The sequence below is a fragment of the Lycium ferocissimum genome, unplaced genomic scaffold, assembly GCF_029784015.1.
Source record: "Lycium ferocissimum isolate CSIRO_LF1 unplaced genomic scaffold, AGI_CSIRO_Lferr_CH_V1 ctg17458, whole genome shotgun sequence".
Lineage (NCBI taxonomy): Eukaryota > Viridiplantae > Streptophyta > Magnoliopsida > Solanales > Solanaceae > Lycium > Lycium ferocissimum.
This window is the reverse complement of record NW_026717214.1, coordinates 1-7,945: the sequence shown is the minus strand read 5'-3', so window position 1 is coordinate 7,945 and position 7,945 is coordinate 1. Positions and strand designations below refer to the sequence as shown.

The window sequence follows — 7,945 nt, the reverse complement described above, 5'->3', positions numbered from 1 at the left end:
TTGACAGTGGTGGTTGTGATTGTGATGGTAGAGGTGCTTAGTGGTGGTAGGGGGCGGGGTTGACAGTGGTGGGGTGGGTGGGGTTGGGAGGGTGGAGGTGGTGGTGGGGTGGGCGGGGTTGGAGGGGGGACGTGGTGGTGGGGTGGGGGTTGGGAGGGTGATGGTGTTGACAGTGGTGGTTGTGATTGTGATGGTAGAGGTGGTTAGTGGTGGTGGGGGGGGTGGGGTTGGGAGGGTGGAGGTGGTGGTGGTGGTGGGGTCTGGTCGGTTCAATCTGTTTTTTTTTTTAAATCGACTAACTTCTTCATTTAGGGATTTTTGTATTATTATTGCGGCCTTTCCATTCTACGCCATGTCTGCTTAAAATCCAGGCGCCTATTTCAATTTCTTCAAATTTTTGTGCGGGAATGCAATTATTATTTTTTGGTTTTTTAGTGAGGAGCTTTTGAACCAGATTTCCTTTCAAAAGTTTGTGATTATTTTTTATTGATGAACAGTGTTTCTTTTTATTCATCTATGATTGGTTTTAACGAGCAACTGTGAACGCTGTCTAGAAAATTAGATTCTTTTACATTAGCTTATGGTTATTAGTTTTCAAATCAGATTCTTTTGTAGAAATATGTTGCTCTTTCTTTAGTAATATATATATATATTTTTTTTTTTAACATTTTATTTTTAGGGAGGTTCTTAACTTGAAAATGTGGGTCTTCCATGAAGTATTAGTTAAGATTGTAATGTTTAGAGATGTTTAAGACCTTCCTGGGATGAAGACAGATTTCTTTTTACTCCTCTTCTTTGGTTCAGAAGAAGCTTCCTATTACAGCAAATTAATAGGTAAAGTTGCTTCCATGTGATGACACTAGGTCTGTTGTTGTAATCTATTTAGTTTTACACTTTCAGTGATCTTAATGAAAAGATCCAATTTCCTTTCTTTGCACAAGTTATGCTTGCACATTATCTGAATGTGAATGTGCAGACACGTTACATCTTACTTGATTCAGAGTATCTTTGTTGGTTTACTCCAACAGTAGCCTTTGCAATTTGACTTTAAAATAATAAGGGTTACCTTGACATATGAAATTAGCACCGGCAGTGATTGAAGATAGAAGGGCGGAGCCTCATTTGCCTCAAGGTGATTTAGTTTGTTGCAAGTCCTCACTCATACAGAATTGAAAGATTATATTTAATGAGGAGTTCATGCTTAGTAGCTTTTAATGTTGAGCTTGGTGTAATGATTACTTCAAGCAAATTATGTAGAAAAAATAAAAAAAGATTACTTACAAGAACAGCTTAACCATGTTATTACATTAAAAAGATCATAAAGGCGGTTAGTGGTGGTGGGGTGAGGGGTGGTGTGGGACGGGGCGAGGGTGGTGGGCGGGGGTGGTGGTTGTGGATAAAGTGGTGGTAAAATTATCCATATAAAAATATCTCTTAGTGATATTGAGACTTTGTTCAAGATCTAAATGATTAAGACTTTGTTCAAGATCTAAATGATTAAGACTTGTTCAGACCAAATAAGTACTTATATCTTAATGTACATAAATGCACTTAATGGCCTAATGTTTGAACCATTCAGATTGAGACCTCCATTAAGTGCAAAAAAATGAGGCTTTAATCACCAATAAATATAGATACTTGATACTGCCAAGGATTATTACCCTAGTCTTTAACCAAATTCCAAGGTCAAGATCAAAATATTGTACTGCAAAAGTGTAAAATCATGTGTAGTAATACTTAGTCATGTGTAAGATTAAGTGAAAGTGCACATGTCCGGTACTTCCTAGGACTGAGCTACCTCAATCAGGTTAGAGATTTATATGTCACTTTGGGGATACGTGTGAGATTTAGAGAACCTCTAGTTACAGAAATCCCCTAATTTGCCTTGAAATACAAATTTTATCTGTTTGGAAATGAAATTTCTTTCCAAATTGAGCAGAAAGAATATAGTTAATTGATATAGCTGACTCAATTAGTTTAAATGAAATCGATATATCCGACTCAAGTAGTTTGATTGAACTTGTCGAAAAAAAAAAAAAAAAAACTTCATGTCCAAAGTATTACAGATTCGCAGCATCTAATTTGCACTGGAACAGTACAGAAATATTGAAGTATTGCAAAAGATGTCTAGTCATTTGTAACAAATGATCCTGAATAACAATGTTTTCATGTGCTCGGATTGAGTTACAATCACTTGCCCAATCACATAAAAACATGCCTTCTGTATTTTGGAACTTTTCCAGAAGAGAAGTGAGATTCCAGTGCAGAAATTGGTGAGATTATGGATCGCGGAGGGTTTTCTGAAGTTGGAAAAAGACTTTGAAGGGGAGACTGAGAAGTGCGTAAAAGATCTTGTTGACAGATGTCATGTTCTCGTCAGCAAGAAAAGTTTGGATGAATCAAAAATTCAATCATGTAAGGTTCATGATCTAATATATGAGTTGTGCTTGAGAGAAGCTAAAAGCCAAAATATGTTGTCATGAAAGACATTGCATATGATGACAGTGGTTTTTATAGGACCCTTCTCACCCCTAGACATCTTCATTTGATAAGGAGGCAAACATATGATGAAGACAACAATCTCTTGAATCGAACTCGTTCGCTTTTCTTTCTTCCTAAATCTTACCCTTATAGATTTACTCTCAAACCAGGGCTTAATCATTTCAATTTACTCAGAATCTTGGACTTGGAGCTCATAGCATTCGAAAGCTTCCCTGATGAGATACTGTGCCTAATTTGGTTGAGGTACCTTGAAATGAGAGGGGATTTTGACATACCTTCAGTAATTTGCAGGTTATGGAATCTGCAAACATTCATTGTTAGAAGTTCTGGTTATGAATTTAAAGAATTTTCAGAGACAATTTGGGAACTGATGCAATTAAGGCATTTGGGACTCGAAAGATTTTATTTGCCAAATCCCCCAAGTGTATCTGTTGGTGCAGAGAAGCACTTAATTTTTTCAAACGTACAAACTATTTCTGGTTTGTCCGCAAGTAGTTTCACAAAGGAGGTTATTTTAGGGATTCGGAATGCGAAAACATTAGAAATCAATGGAGAAGAAGATGACTATGGAAGATTTCAAGAATCAAGACTTATTGAAAATCTTGTCCATTTACATCAACTTGAAACATTGAGCTTACACTTGATGGTTGGGTATATGATTCTGCATTAGGGACCATTCCAAGTGCAAAAGCTTTTCCAGCAACGCTCAAGAAGTTAACGTTGTATGGAACTAAACTAAGGTGGGAGGACTTGAACATCATAGGTGAGCTTCCTAACCTTGAGGTGCTGAAGCTAAAAGACAATGCTTGTGAGGGTGAAGAATGGCATCCAATTGCAGGTGGATTTACTCAATTGAAGCTTTTGCTAATTGTGCAAATTGTGATCTCGAGTACTGGAAAGCCACGAATGCCAATTTGCCTGTCCTTGAGCGCCTTGTGATTAGATATTGTTGGTCTTTGAAAGAGATGCCCACTGAGTTTGCGGAAATTTACTCACTGCAACGAATTGAGTTAGATTACTGTACACCAGAACTCGAGGCTTCTGCTGCACGAATTCAACAAGAACAAGAAGACCTCGGAAACAAACCTGTGGATGTTCGTATCTCCGATAAAAAAGTTCCATGTAAGTATATATTTAGTCACGTTCAATTGCAGTGCTTTTCCATGCCCTTATTCTGAATTAAACAAGAAGGCTGGACGTTTGTTTTTTATTGCGTGAATATAAATTGTGGTGAATCGTTTATTAAAATGGAAGAGGGCCAAATTACCCCTCAACTACTGCAAAAAGAGTATTTTTGAACTTTCTCTTTTAGAATTTATTTTTAATTGTTTTTTTCTTTGTCTCTTCCTCTCCACCCAGTGATGAGTCAACGTTCCCTTGAACTGAAACTTGAACCGGTAATTCGTAGAATGGTGATGGAAGTGCTGAGGGAAATGGTGGGGGAATTATGGTGCTGAAACATTCCCTTTGCACAATGGTGTGTCGCAGCTCCAGTGGTTAAGGTGTTTCACAATTTGGCTCACGCCGTGGGCTCAATTCCTTGCTGAAGCAGTTTTTATAGGTATATATTTATTAATACAAAGCTTGTGTGACAAACATTGCATTTCTTCAGAATTGTATCTCTGTTGTCACTTGTCAAATACCATCGCCTACTTTCTATTCTTTTAAGTATTCTTTTTTCTTAAATTTTGATCTTAAAATATCATTAAAGAGGCAAACCAAAAGGGTTTCACTTATACCTTCTTGAAATTTCAAATTACACCAGTACCGTCTAAATATTTACTATCTTATAAAAGAAGAAAAATAAATACATAAATCAACTAATTATATAATTAGGCTAATATCATTATGTATTAAATCCTAAGCAGACATATGTTTCAAAGTGAAATTTTTTCTTTTGTTCTCTTTTTGTAAGAAAAATTTAATAATGAAAAATACAGTTTAATATAAACGTTAAATCTAAAAAAAGATGTTTATATCCTTAATTTTTATATGTATATACCTGAAAGTGCTTGACTAAATTTATCAATATATTAATCAATATATTATTTTTAAATGTATTAATATTTTTCACACCGCGTGAAACACGAATAATTTTACTAATTTTATTTAAAAACAAGTACATTTGAGTCGCTTTTTAATTTCTTAAGAAATTCGTTGAGTCTCATCATTTCCTCCTGTCCGCTAAAAATGGTTGCCAGGTTCATTCTTTTCTGGCTTTTTTAAAAAAAAATTATCTTTTGTTATTTTTCAGCCTCTTTTTTTATTGGTACCTGGTAATTTTTTTAGTGGACTTCACTGGTGACTTGCTTTGCTTAACTAGAATTTTCAGTAGAAAATCAAAAACACATTTCAAATTTAGTGTTCGGTGCACCCACTTATTGGAAAAAAGCGCTTGCTTTATAAGTTTGAACACCCTTGTCAACATCCCAATCGTAATTTCTGCGGCGACCGTCCCGTAAAATTCTTTGCTCCATATTTAAGAATCTCCACGAGATAGGGCTAAGATCTAGTATCTCTTTCTTTTCTGCTCTCCTGACTCCAACTTGTGTGATTATTGTGGTATGTTGTTAGTTGTTGTTCTTGTTGTTCTCTTTTAAAGTTATATAGTTATGTAAAGTTCCTTAGTGAACCTTTTGAAATATGCTTAAGTAGGATTTGGTGAAGGGAAACTTTTAATCTTATCGCAAAAAATTTACATATGCTATCTTAAGTAGGACTTGAAACATTTCACTTTTTTTAATCTTATCGCAAAAATAAACTTTTCAAGCAATGCTTTGTAACTTATTTCTATACTTCGACCAAGTGTTCTGGTGAAAATTGTGTTCTCAGAAAGAAGGCAGAGCTAATCTTGTTGTTCGTGATATCTTCGACAACTTTTGATCAGTTATGTTCAAGATCTTACCCCTAGTATTCGAGATAATGTTCAGAATATTCACGACTGGAGATCAGGGGCGGCGAGTGGGTCCATGTGGACCCATGCTTCCTTCCCTAGATTATGTAAAATATAATGTTATTTCTCTTCAAAACTACTTAAATATACGTGTCATAGTTCGTTTGTAAAGTATCAGGGGTCAGGACTATGAATCATGCTTGTGTTTTAATAGGGAATGAAATTTAATTAGTTAGTCCGTAATCTAATAACGTTCCTAAAATTCCAACGTTGGTAGACCTTTTACGTTGCTAATCGTCTATTTTGCAGTACGGAAAATTAATGCCGACAATTAATTAAGCGATGATTATTTCCAAAATGCTCTGAATTAGCAATTTTCAGAGTAACAAAGTCAAGAGCTCTTTGCTTGGCCACCCTCTGCAACTAATATAACTGTAGCTAGGAACCATCATATCTGCATAAAGAAAGACATTTTCATTTGCCAAATCCTCCACATCATGTTTCTGTTGATGGATGGAGATGCTTGTTTTCTTCAAACGCACAAAGTATGTCGGGCTTACCTCCAAGTTGTCGCAAAAAAGCAGAGGCGGAGCCAGGACTTGAATTTTATGGGTTCGGGATTTTTTAATTTTTTATTTTTTTTACTGGATTTTAAATTAATAATTTGTACATATTTGATGGATTTTAGGACAAATACAAGGTTGAACCAAAGCTACTGGGCTCAGCCGAACCCGTATGCCACACTCTAGCTCCGCCCTTGCAAAAAAGACTTCTCTTTAAAAAATTAGGAATTTACGGGTATGAGAAGGACTATATAGGTTGTACAATGTCCAAAACCTTTGATAATCTTGTTAGCTCAAAATATTGAGGCTTCAAGTTGATTCGGATTACTCGAACCTGTACCAAGTTTATATATTCCTAGTACAAAAACCATTTCCAGCAAAACTCAAAAAGTTAAAGTTAGTCGGAATTTGTCTAGTGTAGATACAGCTGAACATCATAGATGAGTTGCCTAACCTCGAAGTGTTAAAGCTCGCGTATAAAGCCAAAGTACTGGAGAGCATAAGCGGCAATTTCCCTGCTCTCCATATCTGGTGATCAGAAATTGCTCTGATCTTGAAGACATCCCTATCGAGTTTGCAGAATCTTAATTCTCTTTCATTTTTCTGCAGATGGTGAGTTCAGGAACACAGGATTAGAAAGGTCCGAGAGCTTAGCAAAGGATTTGGAATGGTTTAGGCAGCAAGGCTATGCCATCCCAGAACCGTCAACTCCCGGTCTCAGCTATGCTCGTTACTTAGAGGAGTTATCAGAAAAGGATCCTCAAGCATTTACTTGCCATTTTTACAACACATACTTTGCGCACTCAGCTGGAGGCCACATGATAGGGAGAAAGGTCAGTATTGTTATCTTTTCAGTTCTTAGTACTTTTCCACATTGTCCTTCTGATACTTTGGTATATGAAGCTGGAATTTTATCATAGAAATATGGAATGAGCAAAATTCTAGAAGAATTCAAGTCATACTCCCTCCGTTTCAATTTGTTTGTCTTAGTTTGACTGGGCAAGGGGTTTAAAAAAATAAGGAAGGTTTTTGAATCTTGTAATCTTAAATTAAAGATATGTGTAATGTAAATCTTGTGGTCTTAAATATTCCATGTGGGATGTTGAAATTAAAGAGTTGCCAAATTAGGTAATATGCATTCGATTTTAGACAGACTAAAAAGGAAAAGAAGAAAAATAAATTGAAACAGAGGGAATAATTTGAAGGGTATCCGAGGACAGCCAAGGGTGTGGCTTAGTGTCACTGAAGTGGGGGGTGAACTATGAGGTATCAGGTTCAATCCCAGCGGATGTGATTCCTTTCTATTTACCTAATCCTTGGTAGGCAAAATTATTTGGTACCTGTGCTGGTGGCAGTAGCAAGTACTCGGTGGAACAGTCGAGGTGCGTGCAAGTTGGCACCGACGCCATCTTAATTTAAAAAATTCTGTTTTGAAGGGTATCTGAGGCAACCGTCATGAGGAGAACACATTATTTTTGGTTCACAATAAACTTAGTCATTGCACCCTTGTATATAGATTCATATCCTCTTCCCTCTTCATATCTTTTTTTCTGTTCTCCACTTGAGTTTCCTTTCAACATGGATGTGAGAAGGAGTGGACAATTTAGTTCATGCAACAACAACAACGACGCCCCAGTCCCAAACAATTTAGTTCAACTTTCGTTTTTCAGCCTTGATGGAAGTAGTCTTTATCATGACTTAGTCCCAAAATCAACTTAGTCTGTTGAAATTATGACGTTAAGACTTGTAATTATTGAGCAATGTGTGAGTTGAAGTTGTAGGGTAACAAATAAACTAAACAACATTGTAAAATTGACAATTTGAATATTCATCAGTGTTAAAACTGCTCAGCGGATGATAAATTGAGATTAATGGAGGAAACCTTCGTTAGACTAGTACTGTGGCAGAAAGTTGTTTTCACCCTATTGCATATTTTTTCACCCTTTCTCCTTTTTCCTTCTTAGAGCTACTAATGTTAAACGAAAAA

General features: G+C 36.2%; 1 pseudogene; it reads left to right on the top strand.

The window, feature by feature from the left end:
- Positions 1-2,479: 2,479 nt before the first annotated feature.
- On the top strand, positions 2,480-6,883 carry LOC132042723 (putative late blight resistance protein homolog R1B-17; annotated as a pseudogene).
- The last annotated feature ends 1,062 nt before the right edge of the window (positions 6,884-7,945 follow it).